The sequence below is a fragment of the Curcuma longa genome, chromosome 16, assembly GCF_044706935.1.
Source record: "Curcuma longa cultivar G26 ecotype Majalengka, Jawa Barat chromosome 16, ITB_CL_G26_1.1, whole genome shotgun sequence".
Classification (NCBI taxonomy): Eukaryota; Viridiplantae; Streptophyta; class Magnoliopsida; order Zingiberales; family Zingiberaceae; genus Curcuma; species Curcuma longa.
The window spans coordinates 4387749-4404721 of NC_133876.1; positions in this window are offsets into that span (position 1 = coordinate 4387749).

The following is a 16973-nucleotide window of genomic DNA, read 5'->3' on the forward strand; positions in this document are numbered from 1 at the left end:
CGTTACATTTTATTCCTTGTATACAGCTTGATTGCGTCGTGAACATGGCACATGGGTGGCTGAACTAGAAAGTAGACTATCACTATCTCATACTAGAATATTAAAAGAATTAAAATGTCATTCTTTCAATCAAACATCAACAAATCAAATCTCACTACTATCTTTCAGCTAAACCTTGTATATATTCCTTTAAAGTGCCCCCAACGTGGTTTTGTTCATTCAGGCTCTATTTTGAACAAATTAAGTAGTGTCATTCAAATCAGCAATAAGTAGCATACGATTCAATTCAAATTCATATTTACAAACGTAAATTAGATCCAAAATTTGATTTAGAAATTCAGCAGCGTGCTTACCCAATATATATACACACTGGGATCATCTCCAACCAAGAGAAGGTAACAAAATTAAGTAACCTAATCGAACAAGACATTCAGGATTACACCTTTAGGTTTTGCACCATATTAATCAAATAAATCGTTCCCACTAGAATTTTGTTGCTTATTGTAATATATCAAACACATTGTACCTGTCCTTCACTTCTGATCTCTACAATTTTATGAAGGAATCTGTACTTACATCCAGATAAAGATCAAGAGTTGATAGTAAAAAAGGACAAATTTGGTTGAGGGCATACATGTTTAGAATTGACACAACTAAAAGATGTTTACTAGTATCATGGGGGGCGTCTACATCAATAAAATCCATGTTCAAGTTAACTAACATACTCATACTTCAATTTTTCTTTTTTTGTGGTAATCCAAGTATCCGGTTCTTCAAATCGATTAATCCTGGAGGTACTAGTCTGGCCCATGGACATTTTCCATCAGCCATCAGAGTAAATTTGGGAAGCACATATGGGTCCTAGCAAACGGCCTAACATCACGAGTGGTTCGAACACCGTAGGCATACAATATGTCCTATGAGAGTTTCGAACCCTCGTTGCATAGGAGCCCGTCCTACCTCTTACCATTGCACTGTGTGGCAACATACTCATACTTCTTCTGTTAAAAGGTGGAATCCGCCACCTCAGCGGCCTCACACGGTCGGTCCCATGACCATCTGTGAGGTAAATCAAGAAATTGATGTTGGCCACGACGGAGGAGAGTGTTGTCTTGGTTTCACCTAGATTTGAACCTTTGCCCTCTTCTGCTAGTCTGCTCCGTTGTAATCAACTCAGCTATGCCCCGGGGGCAACATACTCATACTTCTTCTACAAAGGTGGAATCTGTCACCTTAGCGGCCCCACGACTATCTGTGAGGAGGTAAATCGAGAAACTACAGTTGGTCACGACGTAGGAGGATTGCCTGGCTTCGTCAGGATTCGAACCCTTGCCCTCTTCTACAACTCTGCTGCGTCGTAACTAACTCAACTATGCCTCGGGGGCAATATACTCATACTTCAATGCATATAAGGAGTGTGTGTTGGGTTGCAAGGGTGTAAATATAGTCCCACATCTAAAACACATGGAAAAGATCATGGGTTTAAAAGGATGAAAGATATCTCCATTGGAATGAGGCCTTTTGGGGAGAGCCCAAGAACAAAACCATGAGGGCTTAGACCCAAAGTGGACAATATCATGCCATTGTGGAGATGCAGACATCCTTGGGAACCCTACAATTGGTATCAGAGCGAGGGCGCTCTTCACCGGACTAACCGCCGGATGAGCCATGATCCGGATCTAACCATGTGGATTGAACCTTAAACAAAGGAAGTGGGTGATCCCGTGTCTGAATCAAGAGGACCAAACACCGGGCAGGAAATCCTAGTAGGTCGGGTGGATCGAGGGGCAGGAAGTCCTGGTTGCGGCTGGGCAAGGAAGTCCTAGTAGGTCGAGTGGACCGAGGGGCAGGAAGTCCTGGTTGCGGTTGGGCAGAAAATCCTAGTAGGTCGAGTGGACGAGGGGCAGGAAGTCCTGGTTGCGGCTGGGCAAGAAGTCCTAGTAGGTCAGGGTGGACCGAGGGGCAAAAAGTCTTGGTGGATCCAGCATTCAGACATCAAATGGAGGCTTTCCGTTTGAAGGATGCATGTGGTCCTTTGTTTGAGGGGGGGATTGTTGGGTTGCAAGGGTGTAAACATAGTCCCACATCTAAAACACATGCAAAAGATCATGGGTTTAAAAGGATGAAAGATATCTCCATTGGAATGAGGCCTTTTAGGGAGAGCTCAATAACAAAACCATGAGGGCTTACACCCAAAGCGGACAATATCATGTCATTGTGGAGATGCGGACATCCTTGGGGGCTTAAGCTGAAAACATAGTGTTTGAGCTAGACCTATTAAAATTGAATTTAATGATACCAATAAGAATAAAAACACTTATCCATTAGTCAGTCCTATCATAAAGAGATCCCTTCGTCAGTCTTAAATCTTATCAAAAAACTTAATTTCTTTTTTTTTTCAAATGAGCTATAAATGTATAGGATTTGTAAAAAGTGTTGTAAGACATACTAGAAATAAATTGTAGTGTGCATAATCAACCAAGCAATGATATCGCAGAACTGTCAACATTTAATATAAACAAGAACTTGAAATTCATGCAAGGGGATATGTAAAAATATCTCATGACTAAATATTTATAAATGCTTGTTGAATATGAAAATAAACAACTAAAGAGAGAAGATAACAATTGGAAAAGAAGCTATGACATCAAGCACGACAAGATGCTACATGCTATAGCATATCAAAGATGTTGGTGTTTAATGAGGATTTGCATGAACGAAAGGCAACCTAGTTCAAGAGGTAAAATGGTCAGGCCTATTTGTGGAAAAGGTGTTTTAACATCTGAGAACCAAGGCATTGACTAGCGTATAACGCACGGAAAGGTAAATGAATACAAAGTTTCAAGAACATGCCATTAGCTAGCTTCCTACTTCTCATTCCAATTTCCAAGAGTGATTAGTTTGTTAACGTGGAAAGCAAGATGCATCTTGTATGTTATGTAAAGACACGAATCAATCAACAAATACACTTTACTAAAAGGGATGAGAGTGCATAAGAATTAGGATGCAAATAAAATGTCACTTGCAGGGATAGTATAAGTTACCAAATAAATTGATTGGGATCACCAAAGCCATAGCATGTGTAAAAGATTATTGCTAGAACAATAGTCTGGCAACTAGCAATACTACTTTTAACATCTCTTAAAAATACCTTATGAAAATACAATGAACAAGTCGCATTGAGTGGTGGAAGTAGAGTAATATTGCTCATCACTGATCTCAAGTTAGGTAAGGATTGTTAGAAGAACCTGCCATTGGTGATACAAACAAAATCAAACTGTTAGCATTATTTGGAAATCAAACTAAAGTTATTTTAGAAAGAAAAAGAAAAGAAAAGAAAGAGAATAAAAAAATGCCTCAAGAATATGCAGGAGGAAACTTAGGTCATGTTCATGCATTGAATGTGGTTGCACTATATAAAAATAGATATCCAAGGAACTACAACTCCAGCAATGGTTAAGAGAGAATGTGTAATGATTGTAGAGATTAAAATTTTGTGTCGAACCGGTTGAAACGGGTGAAACATTTCATTCCGCCCGCCAACTGATACCAGCATGACCCGGTACTAGCCCAACCGCAAGAGGGATTGTGCGGAGGGGTCACGTGACCTCGACGATCTCACCCGAGGAGTCACGTGGCCCTACGTGCGATCGCGCGACCACAGGGTCGTGTGATCACGCAGCCATAGGGTCGTGCAATCGCGCGACCGCAGGATCGTGCGATCGCGCGACCGCAAGGTCATGTGATCGCGCAACCTGGCCTCCTATGCCGAGATTGCATGCGTCGAGGAAAGATTAGGTTTTTTAATTAAAATGCTAATTTTGATAAACTCAATTAAGATTTAATTAAACACTAATAAAATTATCTAATTAGTTATATATTTTATTTATTTTATTTAAATACTAACAATTTTTTATTTATTTATCTCTTAATTATATTATTATTTTTTAATGAATCCCATCGACCCCTAACCTAATAAATACTCAAACAAATTTCCTAAAATTCTAATGAAATTATTCCATTAAAATATTCAAAAATTTATTTAAAATTTAAAAAAATTATATATTCCTAAACCCCCCACCCCCCATAAGGGTCGCAGTGCTGCGACGGCCTCCACGAGCTATTACAACTGTGATTTTTTTTTATTTTTTGGGTTACTTAATTTTTTATTTTTAAAAAATAAATTATTATTAAGAATTTTAAAATATTAAAAATTATTTAAAAATTTTTAAATACTTTTATAATTTAATAAATATTTTATAAAATAAATTTAATTTTTAAAAATAATTTTAAAATTAAATATAAATTTAAAATAATCTAAAATTTTAAAGAAAATATAATTCTTAAACATTTCAAATAAATTTTTTTAAATTAAAAATTTACAAATACATTGAAAAAAATAATTTAAGATTTTCAAATAATTTTATAATTACTTTTAACCATTCAAATGATTTTACAATTTTAAATTTAATTTTGAATTTAAAATTTTATTTTTTAAAAAAATAATTTTTATAATAAGTTAATAAACATTAACTTATGAGAAAATATTGAAATATAATTTCAACATTTCAACATATAAAGCATATTTAATAATTAAATATTAATAAAATTAATATATATTTATATTTCAAATTTAAAAAAAAATCAAAACTATATCAGCACAACACGATACCATACCGAAACTGTATCATTTCGATTTGAGATTGAAATCTCGACACGGATTAAAATTTTAAACCTTCAATGATTGACTGACAGACAATTTCAGCAATGGTTATGATATTGTTGACATCACTAGTGGATAAATCTCTTCTCATTTGTATTTTTAATTCTTAGGTAGAAGAAAAAGTGGTATATAGTACATCAAATCAATGATAACCTAGCAAATCCCTCTAATGGTCTCTCAAATATTAGGTTTCATAGGTAACTGGATGTTTGCATGTTGCAAATTAATCATATATGAGGAAAAAAAACTTATGACATCCTTCACATCCCTAAAAAAGTAAAGATCTTCTAAATAATTAGTCTTTATCCAAATATAAATATACATTTTGAAGTATGAGTGATTAACTCTAGAAACAATAACTTTAACCTAATAAGATATTCAGACTCAGATTACGCCGGTTGTAAACTAGACCATAAAAGTACAAGCAGTGGATGTCAATTTTTGGATCCTTGTCTAGTCAGCTGGTATAGTAGAAAGCAACACTGTGTTGCATTATCTACAACTGAAGCTGAATACATAACGTTAAGTGAATGTGTTGCTCAAATACTTTGGATGATGCACACATTAACTGATTTTAATTTAGAATATAAAAATATAAAGGTCTTAATTGATAATATAAGTATAATAAATTTGATCAAAAATCTAGTTCACCATTCACGGACCAAACATATAGAAGTAAAACATCACTTCATACGCGACCATATCGCTATAAGGAAGAGATTGTACTTGACTATGTCGAGTCAAAATCCAACTTAGTGAACATATTCACTAAACCTTTACCCGAGTCAGAGTTTAGTACATTAAGAAGGAGGTTCGGTTTATGTTTGGTAGAGTAGTAAAATGAATTTTTCAAAACTCATTATTTTTAAATCTATTATAAGTATTGTTTTTCAAAAAGGCATTTCAAAACCTTACTTATTTTAAAAAAATTTTAGGGGGCATTTGGTTTGGAAATTTTTTTTCTATTTCCTATTTTTCATTTTCTATTTCTGTTTTTCTATTTTCTGTTCTAGTTTTTAGAAAATAGAAAATATATTTGGTATGATATACTATTTTCTATTTTCTAGAAAATAAAATTAAAAAATATATTTATTTTATTAATATAAAAAATTATAAATAAAATAAATTTTTTAAATAAAAATACTATCTTATCATGGAAAAGAAAAAAATCATACAAGAAGAGGATCAACCATATTAGAAAGGGATCAAACCTGACCTTCTAATACAACATTATATAACTTCAAATATACTATAAAATCTAATTGAAATCAAATTAAATAATTTAATAAATTTTATTTTAAATATTTATAATTTTAAAAAATAATTTATTTTAAAATTTTTAAAAATAAAATTAATGAATTATATTTATTAATTTAATGAATTATTTTATTAAAATAATTATTTTAATGAATTATTTTATTAATATATATATATATATATCTTTTAAATTTTAAAAAATAAAATTAATAAATTATATTTATTAATTTAATGAATTATTTTATTAAAATAATTATTTTTAATGAATTATTTTATTAAAATAAAATTATCAAAAATATTTATTATTTCAATAAATTATTCTATTAAAATAAATATAAATTTATTTTAAATTTAAAAAATAAAATTAAAGAATTATATTTATTAATTTAATGAATAAAGTAATTATTTTATTAATATATATAAATTTATTTTAAATTTTAAAAAATTAAAAAATTATATTTATTAATTTAATGAATTATTTTATTAAAATAATTATTAAAATAAAATTATCAAATTATATTTGTTAATTTAACTAATTATTTTAATAAATTATTTTATTAAAATAAATAAAAATTTGTTTTAAAATTTTAAAAATAAAATTAAGGAATTATATTTATTAATTTTATAAATTATTTTATTGAAATAATTATTTTAATAAATTATTTTATTAAAATATATATAAATTTATTTTAAATTTTAATAGATAAAATTAAAAAAATTATATTTATTAATTTAATAAATAATTATATTAAAATAAAATTATCAAATTATATGTATTAATTTAATAAATTATTTTATTAAAATAATCGTGCGATGAGAAGGTGTGCGGCACTATAGCCGCCTTTTCTCATTTTCTATTTTTTAGTCATAGTTTTCATTTTCTATAGAAAATGATATTTTATCATTTTCTATTTTATTAGAAAATGACTTCTCATTTTTTAGAAAATGAGATTGGAAAACACAAAGTAAATACTAACTTCTAGAAAATAAGATAATAAAAATGGAAAATGATCAAACCAAACGCCCCCTTAGTTTGTTTTAAAAACCTTATTTTTCAATATAAAAAGAAATATTTTAGCCTTAGACTAGATGCAATCCCCTAGAAAGCTTGATCCTATGGATCTAGGTGGACATCTCACAAAGCACACTAGATACCTTGCTTGTGTTTATAAAAACATAGAACAGTATGAGATGTATAGACTTCTAGTCTAAGTACTAAGATGCTTAAGTCAGTGCATCAAACCTTACTTAGACTTTAAATTCATATTGATCAAGTTAAGTGTCATAGAAAGAAAAAGCTTACCTTCTAAAGATTGGATGATACACTTACACTTGGGTAACTGGGTCAAGTTCCTACTTTCTAGTAATTAGTTAAAACCTAAGTTGGACGCGCGCCCCAAAGGATAAATATTTTTGTCTAAGTAATTTTATTATTAAGCTTGGACTCAAAACCTTAGAAAATAGTTTTGATTATGTCAAAGGGAGAGAGAATTATTCAAGTTTTCAAGTTTTAAAAGGTTTTTTTTTCAAAATAATCCTTTAAGGGGGAGAGTTAAAATGATTTTCAAAAAAGGGAAAAGTTTATTTAAACTTTTCTAATAAAGAGAAATGTGAAATTCAGGGGAGAATTGAAAATTAAGCATTAATTCAGGGGAGATTAAAATTAAGGAAAACCACACAATTTATGCATGTTATTATTGTTATGCATAGTACTTAATTTTAAATTATTTAACTTATTGCTTTTAAGCTTAAATATATTTTAACTTAACTTGAAACCTTAAGTTGCCATAATAAAAAAGGGAGAGATTGTTGGTGCAGGGAGCACCAGCAGATCGAACCTTAGTTTTGATAATGGAACTAGGTTCAAGTTAAGTGTGTATGTTGGACTAATATGTTGATCTAAGTGTGCAGGAAGCACAGGTTTGACTAAGTCCTAGTGGAAGCTAGGCACTGAAGTCTTGGCATAGTCAAAGCACCAGGAGAAGTCTGGGCTGGTCTGGAGGACCATGCCGCAGCAGAAGTCTGGGTTGGTTAGGAGGACCAAGCCGCAACAGAAGACTGGACTGATCAGAAAGGATCGAGTCGCAGCAGAAGACTGGGCTGATCGGGAAGGACCGAGCCGCAACACAAACCCTGGGGGCCGAGGACAGAGCCGAGCAAAAGTCCAACGAGTCAGGAGGACTTGGTTGGCAATAGGTAAATTCTCCTAAGAGGAGTTGATAGGCTTTCAGCAAGTGTACGGAATATCGTCAAGTAATAAAAAGATATCGAACCACAGGGGCTGTGTATTAGCTATAGTGATGTCACTAAGATAGTTGTCTAGACTCTTAAGGAAACGGATTGGTTGAGGATGTTGGTTGTGTGTGTGACAGAGAAAGAGAGATTGGCTTGAGGTTTATGAATGAGATGGATAAGTTTAGGATTTTGGATTCATATCAATGCTAGGTGAAGTCCCTAATTCATGTTTGTTCCCTTACTCTCAATGTTTACCACCTTGTAGGGATTCTAACCAAAATACCTACTCGACCTCGTCAGGCTTTGTTGGCATTTGACCTTGAAGTCCTATGTGGTGGCCCTCTAGTAAAAGTGACGCCAAAAAGTCCGATTAAAGGCATTCCTTTTGTCACGAGGCGCCCCGGTCATACGATCCAACGCCATACCCTCTGTCACCGAGTACCCTATTAAGGATCTTGTCCTAGTGGCCACCAACCATTAGATATCCCTTATGGGGGTTTACCATTATGTAGGAATCACTTCGGAAGGTCCGGTTAAAGGTATTCCTCCTGTCACGAGGCGCCTCAGTCATACGATCCTAGGATCTCCCTATATAATAATCCACCCCTCATAATCATGCATATGCACTCACACAAATATTTCATCAAACATATTCAAGGCACACAATATATGAAACAAGTGTAAACACTTCATTGAATAGGAAAAATGACATTAACTAGTTTTGGAGAATGACCCAAGATAACCCATGATTGGGTTTGTTTTCCACTTATATACTCTCCTAAATTGCCCAGATTCTCCCTGATTTATAAGGTTCCGCCTCAATGGATTTTCACCCAATAAACCTAGTTTTCTTCAATTGGACCCTGAACCAAAGTTGTAGAGCTTTAAATTATCTTCAATTTGATGGGTGGACCGACCCGTAACTCCATCTGAGCCGAAAGTTATGTTGATTCGAAGTTTGGTCTGCAGTTTGGGCAGAGCACCCAGCGCAGCCATGGTCAAGAGGTACGACCGTGCCATTTATCACAGCCTAAAGAAGTCATCTCTCTATACATCCTGAAGCAAAGTTGTAGATCTTGAAGTTTTCTATATTTCGGTATATAGCATGGCCTGTGGGTCCATCCGAGATGAAAGTTATGCCTGTTTTACTTTAAGTTTGCATAACTATCCAGAAGGGAGACCCCGTGCTTTCCGTCACACGGCCGTGCCTGGGAGGCACGGCCGTGGCCTGTCGTCCCTCTGGAAAATGGGAACGATCGTGCCTGGGAGGCACGGTCGTGTACTACCGAAGCTCTGGAAATGAGGCACGGCCGTGCCTCATAGGCACGACTTGGTGTGGTCCTGCGGTGGAAGTAGGCACGGCCGTGCCTGATAGGCACGACCCCTTGCTATCTGCATTCTGTTGGAGGGACACGGCCGTGTCTAGGCTGTGGGTATGTGAGGCATGACTGTTGAGGATCGGTGCGTTCGCTAGAGGGGGGTGAATAGCATTTTTCGACTTTTCTTGATCTTGCAAAAATATTAGCGGAAGCAAAGAAAATAAAAGAAGAAAAGATCACAACGCTAACCCGTTCGATTTACTTGGTATCCACCTCTACGAGGTGACTAATCCAAGGATCCACACACACAGCCGACGATTCCACTATGAAAACCCTCCTTTTCGAAGAACCCTTCGAAGGTGGAGAAAACCCTCACAACTTGATCTCTTCCTTACAATAAATGAAGATTGAAGTTTAGAGGAAGAGAACACAAAAACACAGTGTGAATGTTCAGCAAAGAAGAAGAGAATCAGAGTTCTTGTTGTTCTTCGCGTCGAACACCACTTTTATGTATTTCCATACATCAGTCGACTGCTCATAAGGCCAGTCGACTGATGGCATTAATGGCTCATTAATTGCATTAATGGCTCATTAATTAAATCAGATTTGCGCAGTTGTCAGCCAAACGGTCGACTAGCAGTCGACTGCTGGAATCGCCAGTCGACTGCTCCCAGTCGACTGATCAGTCGACTCCACTCGACTGATCTTTCTGTGTGTGTCTCGGATCAACCCCAGTCGACTGCTGGCAGGGCCAGTCGACTGCTCCAGCTGAAAACTCCCCCTTTCAGCTCTTTCTTCAACCCTTAGCCTTGACGCAAACCTTCAAACGCCTTCCACAAGCCTCGTGCTCATCCTTGCACTAGCTTGAGACGTTTCCCTCGGTTTCGTCATGCTAAGTCATCCTTGCCAAGAGGCCGCGCCTCCGGGACTTCATCCTTTGCCAAGAGGCCGCGCCTCCGGGACTTCTCCATGTGCCAAGAGGCCGCGCCTCCGGGACTTCACCACTTGCCAAGTCTTCAAACCTGGACTTTCCTGTATACTCAAATCACACATGTTAGATCACCAACATTGCCTAACTTAAACCCATTTTAGCCAAACATTAAAATCCAATCACTTGGGGCACGATTGCACCAACAATCTCCCCCTTTTTGATGTTTGGCAAAAATTATTTAAGTTAGGTCTTTAAATCAACATATATAGCATAAGTTCAAATAATCATGAGCAATAACAAGTAACCAACAATAATATAGCATCAATGAACATGATCAGTAATAGCATGCATTAAACATCTCCATTCTCAATAAACATGATTAGTCAACTCCATAAATTTAACCCAATAAACATGATTAGTCAACTCCATAAATTTAACCCTAACTTCAAACAACTTCATTCTCCCCCTTTTTGGCAATCATCAAAAAGAAAGCATCACAAGGGGGCAGAAAGGTTTCACACTTAATAAGGAGCTGATAAATATCACACAACGCAAAATGGCTCGAGCTCCCCCTAAATACTTAGGTGTGTTTGTAGCAAGCACCAACAATTCGAGTTTAATATCGAAATAAATGTTTTTAAAACCTTCCTTTAGACCAAATAAATGCTCCAAGAGCATGCATTAAACAATTGAGGTCAAAGAGATCTAAATGATTAACAAATGACACTAAATAGTGAAAAACAAAGTCATCAGTCGACTGATGACTGTATCAGTCGACTGGTGACTGATACAACAAGTGTCTGTGCCAACTTTGAAAAATCACAAGTAATTTAGATTAAATCCAAAGATTATGAAATTTTGCACCTGAATTACATAGATTATGTGTGATCAAGAAAAATATTTTTAAAATATATTCCTTATTAAAATAGAGTCTTGATACAATGTATCAAAAATAAGAAAATTCTAACATTTTTTTTATGGATTATGTATCACTAGGAGGAAGTAATAGGTTTAACTCGAAATTCATATGCTTAGGGTGTATAAAAACCATTAAGAAATGATTTAACATATTATGATTAAATATTTAAATTGGTTTTCTTTCATTTAGCAACCATGCTCCCTTAAAACCATGATAAACCCTAAACACTGTAAACCATAGTGCTCCCCCTTAATCCAAGACAAGTCTTAATCATGTGATAAATCAATAAGCTCCCCCTAGAACTATGATAATCCCAAATTATTTATAGGTCACAATGCTCCCCCTAAATCCAGTACATACTCATTTAATCACAAGGAAAAGCCTCATCCCGTTGTAATATTTAAAAAGTTGATCTTTCCGGGACACACTCCCTCCTAAAACCCTACTCCCCCTAGACCATTGCACCAACAATGACTTTTAATTTTAGAGGTGCTTTGAAACATGAATCATGAAGATTAATCGTAGAGGGGCAAATATGTACTTCAAACGGGCTTTAGAATTAAAAGATTCAAGGAAAAGTATACTGATAAGGGAGACGTTACACTCATACTTACTTTATCTTAACATATCCAAAGAGTTATCAAAATGCATAAAATCTAAGCTTAATTCAATATATATTCACTAAAATGAATGATTCTAGAGCTTAAATTTATATATATATATATATATATATATATATATATAATATAAATAAATATGCATGAATCAGGATTCGAACTAGAGACCTCTTAGTTGAGCATCTTATTACTTACCAACAGTCCAAGTTTTCTTTTTTTTATATTATCAGTCGACTGATTATATCAGCAGTCGACTGCTCGCTTAATTCAAAGTTCACAGAAAGTTTGGTCGAGTCAGGGTCGACTGCCAGTCGACTGAGGTCAGTCGACTGATACCTGTATCAGTCGACTGATCATGCTGAAATCAGTTTGTGCCAATTTCTGATACGAACTTCAGAAATTCATAAAAAATTCCATAAAATTCAGAAAATTCTGAAATTTTGCAGGCACACTTGTTTTGACATTTTCCATTAGGGAAAAATAATATTTTATGAAAATTGATTTTATTTTGTGAGTTTGGCACAAACTCCAAGGTTTTGGCATAAACTTGCACTTAAGTATCAATTACAAGTTATATTGTGAGTTCATTGAAATTGATAGTGCCACTAACTGTTGATAAGTTATTAAAATGATTTTAAACCATTTAAAATATCCAACTATGATCGATGAGCAGGATGTCCATTAATTAAACATTTACTTGTCCCATAGTTGGTCTAAAATTAATAAATTGATACATTTCATGCCTCATCTAAATGCTAAAGAGCATAAGTGAAACATGAGTATCATCCTAGCATCTCACATATAATTCAATCAAACCAATACACATCAAGAGTCTTCCTAATGTCTTGTGAGATGTAAAATATATTTAATAGGATCATGCAATACTAAAGTTCATCATTAAACAAAGCACATACCAAATTTCCTCCACATCACTATCTAAGTTCACATTTGTCCTATAGTATTTGAAGCTACCTTAGCATTTTCCAAACCAAAATTTCTTGATAATTCCTTTAGCATATTTGGTTTGGTATTCTCTCTTACCTATACAACATAGAATACATCACTTTTGGGCACCCAAAAACTAGATTCACTAACATTTTGTAAATACTTCTTAGGAACCCAAGCTTGTCTAATTTTGCCCTTAGTAGTTGAATTGTTCAATGACCCTTGTCTTCCTACTAGGGAAATATATGATACTTCCTTAGGTCTATATCCAATTCCGGCCTTATTGTAAACCGCTCTTTGACTATTAAGGATCATGTCAAGGGTTTTAGATCCATTTGAAAATTTTTCTATGCATTTCCTAAGGTCAATGATTTCATCTTTTAATTTAGCATTTTCCTCATTAATTGTACTTGAGTCACTAGACTCACATGCATTGTTCCTTAATTCCTTCTTTAATGCCTTAACCTTAGATTTTGACTTAACCAAAGCATTTTTAAGATATGCAATAGTACGATAAAGAAAATTTGCTTTTACCTTATCCATTACCTCATCTTCGCTTGAGGAAGATTCGTCACCGCTTGATTCTTCTTCTTCGCTTGTGGTGTCATGGTCACTCTCTCGTCCCATGAGTGCCATGTGCCGGGTGATGTGGCACAACTCCTCTTCATCGTCCGAGGAGTCACTACTTGAAGTATCCCAAGTGGCTTGAGCCACCATCACCTCCTTCTTCTTCTTGTCCTTCTTTTTCTTTCCTTCTCTTCTTTCTTCTTCCACTCCGGACAGTTTGGCTTGATGTGCCCCTTCTTGTTGCATTCATAACAAGTTACATTAGAGTTATAGTTTGAACTTTGAGATTTACCTCGTGGAGGTGTGAACATCTTCTTGACATTTCTCCTAGTGAACCTCCTTGACTTTCCCATCATCCTGTTTGACATAGTGAGCAATTTCTTTATCTGACATCTCCTCGTCGCTATCTGAGGATTGATCGGACTCAGATGAGGGACTTCTCCTTCTTTTTCCTCTTCTTCTTCTTTTCTGCAATCAAGGCTATACCTTTCTCTTTGGAAGACCCATTAGCTTGTTCATGTAGTTCAAATTCACAAAATAGTTCATCTAGTTTAACAACTGAAAGATCCCTAGATACTTTATAAGCATCTACCATTGATGCCCATAAAGTAGTTCGGGGAAATGCTTGAAGTACATACCTCACTAAATCGCGGTTGTCGATTTTCTCACCTATGACGTGGAGCCCGTTCACGATCTCCTTAAATCGCCCGTGCATTTGGCTTACCATTTCGTTGGGCTTCATGGTGAAGGTTTGGAGTTGTCCTACCAAGAGATCCCTCTTAGCTCGTCTTGATTCGCTTGAACCTTCATTTAGTTCGATGAGTTTCTCCCAAAGTTCTTTGGCCGAGTTGAATGGTCCGACCTTGCTCAGTTGTTCTTTGGAAAGTCCGCATTGCAAGGTGGTTGTGGCTTTGCATTTTTGAGCCTTCTTGCATATATCCTTCGACCAATCCTTTTGTAGGGAGAGGAGCTCCAGAAGCGTCCTTCGGCTTCTCGAATCCATCTACAATACTAAACCAATTTTCAATGTCGTTCATTAAGATAATATTTCATTCTACCTTTCCAATATGCGAAATCGTTGCCGTCGAAGTAGGGCGGTCGTGCGATGCTGTATCCCTCTTGAAACGCCATTTGATGATTTCGGTTGAATGTTAGATCTTCCGAAAGGAACCAGGCTCTGATACCACTTGTTGGGATCGGTGCGTTCGCTAGAGGGGGGTGAATAGCATTTTTCGATTTTTCTCCTGCAAAAATATTAGCGGAAGCAAAGAAACAAAGAAGAAAAGATCACAACGCTAACCCGTTCGATTTACTTGGTATCCACCTCTACGAGGTGACTAATCCAAGGATCCACACACACAGCCGACGATTCCACTATGAAACCCTCCTTTTCGAAGATCTCTTCGAAGGCGGAGAAACCCTCACAACTTAGATCTCTTCCTTTCAATAAATGATAGAGTTAGGTTTAGGGAAGAGAGAAAGAGAATACAGATCTCAGAAGTTATCCAGAAAATAGATAGAATGAAAATTTATTCTTCTTCGACGTCGATCTTGACTTTTATGTATTTCCATACATCAGTCGACTGCTCATAAGGCCAGTCGACTGATGGCATTAATGCTCATTAATTAAATCAGATTTGCGCAGTTGTCAGCCAAACGGTCGACTAGCAGTCGACTGCTGGAATCGCCAGTCGACTGCTCCCAGTCGACTGATCAGTCGACTCCACTCGACTGATCTTTCTGTGTGTGTCTCGGATCAACCCCAGTCGACTGCTGGCAGGGCCAGTCGACTGCTCCAGCTGAAAACTCCCCCTTTCAGCTCTTTCTTCAACCCTTAGCCTTGACGCAAACCTTCAAACGCCTTCCACAAGCCTCGTGCTCATCCTTGCACTAGCTTGAGACGTTTCCCTCGGTTTCGTCATGCTAAGTCATCCTTGCCAAGAGGCCGCGCCTCCGGGACTTCATCCTTTGCCAAGAGGCCGCGCCTCCGGGACTTCTCCATGTGCCAAGAGGCCGCGCCTCCGGGACTTCACCACTTGCCAAGTCTTCAAACCTGGACTTTCCTGTATACTCAAATCACACATGTTAGATCACCAACATTGCCTAACTTAAACCCATTTTAGCCAAACATTAAAATCCAATCACTTGGGGCACGATTGCACCAACATAATCTTCTCCTTCTCGGTGGAGGAACCTCTCCACAGATTGTCTCAAATGATACAAAGATAAGCTCAAGACAAGGAGAATACAATGAATCAAAGATCGGACAACAGAGACAACAAGAACCGCTTGCTGCTCAGCCTGTTCCTCCAAACACAGGACGTCGCTCTAGACAGAGCCAACAAGAACAGCTAGCAGCACAAGCCTGTTCCTCCAAACACAGGACGTTGCTCTTGTTTCCTCTTCTTCGATTCACGATCAGGCTCTCGTAAGATTGGTAATGGCGCTTCTGAGCTCTCAAAGATGATCAATAGTGAAGTCGTGAGTCCTCCTCCCTCAGCGCTGCTTCTCGCTTCTCTTATAGCCTCTGCTTGGTTCTTGTGCCCAACGGATCCCTGCATTGTTCTGACATCAGCTGCCGTCCGTTGTCACAGAACTCTCCCTGCAGAAGAGACAGCTCTAAAGCCCACCTCGGAACTCTCACCATACATTTGAATTTCCCTCCATAACCTGTCCTGTATATCTGCACACTCAAAAGCAGCATTAAAAACATTCCAGCACAAGGACATAGTATAGGGATGGATAAAACATTAAAGTTCAGGTCACGAGCAAAGCTACCAAAGCTTTCTCGGACAAGCCACCAAGGCCCTCCTCCTGGAATCAAGAGACCGAGCCACCAAGGCCCTCCTCTTGAGGAATCCGGTTCAGAGCCACCAAGGCTCCCGGAGATCGAGCTACCAAAGCTCACGGTCCCGAGCCGAGCTACCAAAGCTCTCCCGGACCAATCAGGTTCTGAGCCACCAAGGCTCCCTGAGATCGAGCTACCAAAGCTCACGATCCCGAGCCGAGCTACCAAATCTCTCTCGGACCATCCGGCCATTCGCACCAAGCTCCCGGCCACTCAAGTTCTGAGCCACCAAGGCTCCCTAAAGATCGAGCTACCAAAGCTCATGGTCTCGAGCTGAGCTACCAAAGCTCTCTCGGACCTGTCCCGGCCATTCGCACCAAGCTCCAGGCCTAATCAGGTTCTGAGCCACCTAGGCTCCCTGAAGTCGAGCTACCAAAGCTCACGGTCTCGAGCCGAGCTACCAAAGCTCTCTCGGACCTGTCCCGACCATTAGCACCAAGCTCCCGGCCAATCCGGTCCTGAGCCACCAAGGCTCCTCCTGGACCATCTCGAAGACAAGCCACAAAGGCTTCCTCATTCTCACCCGAGCACCAAGCTCTACGGTTCTGAGTCACCTAGACTCCTCCTACCATCTCGGAGACAAGCCACAAAGGCTTCCTCCATTCTCATCCG